The following is a 4,830-nucleotide window of genomic DNA, read 5'->3' as shown; positions in this document are numbered from 1 at the left end:
CATCTGTTATTACGGGAGGAGGCCTCTGCCCGTTCCGCTCGTTTCCGCTACGTTCCGATGTTCCGATGTGCCGCCCTGCAGCGGAAGAATAAACGCACCGATGCTCGCCGAGCCGTATATTCGTCTCGTTCTCTCTTTCTTCCTCTCTCTTTTTTTTTTTCTCCCTCGCATTCTTTCTCTGCATGCGCTGCGCTGCGCTGCATTTTTTCCCCCTCGCGACGCGAGTGCAGTCGGAGGTTTGTTTTCTATCGGCGTTAATGTCGATTCTTTTCATACGCGAGAGCTAGGCATGGCAGATCTGTTTTTTTTTTTTTCAGAGTTCGCGTCTGCGACGAGTATCTGCTTTTGGTCGCACTAATTGGACGAAGACCCGTCGCTTTTTTGTAACGTTGGATGTTTTGAGAGGAATTGATAATTCTTGACTGGATTTATATGTCTTTTGAATTTTAAATGCAATGTGCCTACGTAGAACTGTCGAAAATATTTGTTACGTACACATTTGGTCGTATCAGTTTCCAACATTTCGGAAGTATTATGTACCAAGCAGACAGTGGAAACATCTTTTATTCGGCGGAAATGCGATTCGTACAGAAATAATGTAATTTTGTTTTTTTATCAGAATTTCTATTTGCGCAATTGTTTCATATGAGATTTTTACGATTCATAATTAAGTCCTGTATACCGTGTACTAACTTTTTATTTTAAATCCGTGTAGAAATTTTAGAGATGATTTTTTGCCTGGATCAATGCGTTATTATTCCATTTACTTAATCTAATATTGTATTAAGATAGAAAATAAGAAAAATCTGAATTATAGATATCTAGAAAATATCTAGAAAAATTAGAAACAAATACAGACCACTTTTAAGTTCATCTTTAAATCTAATTCTTACCTTAACTTTAGTAGCGCTATTGCTGATTTACACATTCCAATTGACACAGCATCCGCTCACTCAAATGCGATGCACGATGATGCAGCCGAGTGCAACGCCGCCGTGTCGCTACTGCGTTCATTCGAGGTTCCAGCGCGGAGCCACGGTGCGTACATACACCGGCAAATTCTCATGAAAATTTTCATATTCATGTATTCATTGTTTATTGGCGAGTTTGCCGAGCGAGGTGGTCTGGAGGGATAGGAAGCAGATAGATATAGAGAAAAAGAGAGAGAAAGAGAGAGATAGAGAAAGGGTTCGAATGGGGTAAACGATAGAATTGCATGCGAGAGGGGAGGGGAGGTATGTAAGAACAACAAGACGGGTAGACAAAGGTCGGCCGTGCAATGCTATGTCGCTGACGAAACGACCTGCTCTAGAGTTGCTATCACGGTCGACCTGTAATTGTTCGATCGCTCGTAAAGGTCGGAGTGCGATGCAGTTTACGGTGCAGAGTTTACGCCGATGGGTCGTCGTTCGCGCCAGCCGCGTCGCCATGCGTGTTCCCACGCAAAGCTGCCAAGTGCGAGCAGAAACGAGCCACATTTTGCTTTCGTTGAACAAAAAAAATGAGTCCGATGGGACTGATATAATTTTTGCCGAATAGGTCAGTTATTTAATCTTTTCTACTTTACTGCTTTACCGCATGCTAGAACAAAACAAGTGTATGTCTTTACTTTGCAAGAGTATGTGAAAATTGCCGTAAAAGCATCTAAATGATGTTACGTGCTGTTATGCGAATAGTAAAATACAAACAAGAATTATTTCCATGGAAGCCTTCGTGATAGCGAAGAGTTAATTTTGTCTTGCAAGGCACCCACAAGGCCTCAGACAGGTCACGTAAGACAAACGCGATTAATCCGGTCGTCCGTAATTTAAGCGCAGTTTCCCTGAAACTGCGATCTGTACGGCTAACTCACCCTTGGGGCCAGACGGCACATTTATTTTTCCACGGTAGTTGAGCTTTCACATCGTCTGCATCCCTACACCGTCCCGCCGACCACCCCGCATAAGTAATCCTCCACCCCGCATAGGTAATTTTCGTGACGACCTCGTAGTCGCCGTCGCTGTCCACGTTAATGTCCACCGACTGAATAAACGCCTATGCGCGTCGTACACGAAGAACGACGCGGAAATATTCCGCGCGAATATATAGCGTCGTGCGCGATAAGAATTTCAATAGCGCGGAAATAATATCGGGCAAACGACGCACGGTTGAATAATTAAGGATCTTGCATCGCGCCTAGAGTTTGCTTGAGATCATCTATCAACCGATAATTTTATAGCAATTGGCAACTCTGTGTTATTCTTTTAGCTAGACGAATGTCACTTCCAATCAATCAATTCCGAGTGAAGTTGAAGAGACACCTCCACGGTCCAGTGCGCCTAATCAAAAGGGTAAAGAAAGAAAGCGGAGTCCTCGCGAGCGTACCGCGAAAACGAATTTACGGGATACGGAACAGAAACAAGACCTTGTTCTAATTGATCCAAGCCGCTCTTCTGGGTCGTGATCAAAACTCCGCCATCCCGAATTTGATCTGCTGAAAGCTTCTTGTAATTGGACGTAATGCCCTCGTTGCCTTCGTGAATGCGAATGAGAAAGACGGAATATTATTGAGAGGGGGACGAGAGCAGGAACAAGTTGGAAGAGAAAACCGCGGAAGGATGGAGAAAGTGAGAGAACAAGGATTGGCGCGAAGCGATAATAAGAGCGAGAGGAATGAGAAAGAGAGATCGTTTAGAGCCGGCAACCGTGTTGCGAATTCGATTGTCCCACGGTATTTCCCTGCTCTATCTGTCTTTCCCGTCCCTCTTACCGTCCAAGCGAGATACCTATGGTCCTTGTTTTTCACGCACCCTCGCGGCAACTCGCGGTCTCAGGACGCGAGTCGCCCTTCCGAGGGGCGAAAACCTCACCAAATAGATCCCTGTGCCCTCGCCAATGGGAAGAGGTGGACGGCTTCAATTTTTCGCTCGTTGCACCTGCGGCTTTCGGACCCTCTCTCAGCCCGATCGAGAAAACCTGTTCGACAGCCGATCGGCCGCGGCGGTTAGGGCGCTAAGGGTGACATGCCTGCATACACTCCGTACTGAAAAAAATTCACCCTCCGGCTGAGGGTCGACCGCCATCTAGCTCGGTTCTATGTGTTGGCGTACGAAAGTGGTTAATTGTCTAGTGTTTCTACTGTATTCCTTTTTTCTTCAAAATCCGTATATAGTCTTAAGTATTCCCAGATACGAATTTATTAATTACATATCCATTTTATTAATCATTATTATAATTCTATTATACTTGATCATATTATTCTTGTTGAATATTTTTTTGTTTTTCTTTGACAATTGAAAAATTTGTAACCAATTTTTTCATTTATTTTTATAATATAAAATTTTACAATATAAAATATATTCTAGGAAATGTGTTCTTTATAAGCATAAATAAATATTTTAGTCAATCTTTGAGAAGATTATTCTTTTGATCATATGAATGTGATAATAACATCGTGTTAGTAAAATTGTATTGAAAGAATTATCTGAAATTTTAATTATTTCAAAAGAAATAAAGTACATAATAACAAGGAAAAAGAGACGGCCGCGCAATCTAACTTTCGATTACACAATCTAGAACCATGGGTTACGAAACGCTGATTACTACGTAATCTGCCCGCAAACGAATTCTGCGATGTATCGAAAAATCGTCGCGTAGAAATATAGCGCCAGTGGTCGCGTGATTTCTGCGGGACGTGAGGTATTATTGGATTGGGTATTGCCAACAGGTGATTCCGAAAATAACAATAATTTGATTTTGCGAAAATGTGGGTTATGAGGTCTTGCCGCGGCATTCGACAATGTGCTAATTAAGTATAATATATTTCAATCGTTTATTTCGCTATAATGAATTTCGCGTTAAGTGTTACATTACATGTCGCGCTCGCGAGACCGCCGAGGTGTGTATAATTGCGCGTCGACGAACTCGCCGTTAATTAAAAATCAAATCATCACGTTCACGCGCTCTTAAATTATTTTGCCATCATTATTTTAATAACGTGCGCCTCTTCAAATCGGCTTTTAAATTCCTAGACCTCATTGAGACATCTATTAATTTGTAGGATACTTGAAATTTCTTCAAGAATATAAACGTTCATATAATTTTTACAAAACATAATAAAATATTGCGATATAGTATTTCATAAAAGTGATTCGAATATATTTCAAATTATTCCCCTTCGTAAAATAAGAGCTCAGTAAATACACTTCTATGAACCTGACTTATTTTTTCGATTAATCGAGTTAAGCGGCAGAGAGTAGAAGTTTCATTTCCGTCGAAAAAATTTCGCGCTGGACCAATGCTACCATACGCTAGCAACGAAGCTCCTCGGCTTTCTTTATGCCGCGCAGCCGAGCCCGACTGCCAGAGAGTTCGCAAATACGAATGTATTTTTAAACGAGCGTTAGTGTCTAATGTTCGTCCACATTTTGCTCTTAATACAGGGTCGTAGGAAGTACGGTGCGAATAAGAGCGCCCGAGAGAAATGCGCGTGTACGTGTGCAAGAGTGCAAGGGGTTCGAGGATGGCTCTTGGAGGGATGGTTGGAGAAGGAGAAGAGAGAAGGAAAGAGAGTTACAAGGGGAAGGGGAGGGAGCAGCCTGGTGGCTGCTGCGTTCGGTGGCAGAAATCCCCTTCGCGCTATCTCGGGGAGGGCTGTTTTTCGCGGCTCACAAAATGGCCGCCGCCCCACCAGGCTCCTCCACTTGGTTAGAGGATATAGAGGGCTCGAATTTTCTCCATCCTGCTCTCTTTATACCATATTCGTTCGTTCGTTCGTTCGTTCGTTAGCGCGCGCTGCCTCGCTTTCCCCCTTGCCGACCCCGTTGCTGGCCTACACCACCTCGCCTCTTT

The sequence above is a fragment of the Atta cephalotes genome (assembly GCF_000143395.1).
Source record: "Atta cephalotes unplaced genomic scaffold scaffold00046, whole genome shotgun sequence".
In the NCBI taxonomy this organism is placed as follows: domain Eukaryota; kingdom Metazoa; phylum Arthropoda; class Insecta; order Hymenoptera; family Formicidae; genus Atta; species Atta cephalotes.
This window is presented reverse-complemented; position numbering follows the sequence as displayed.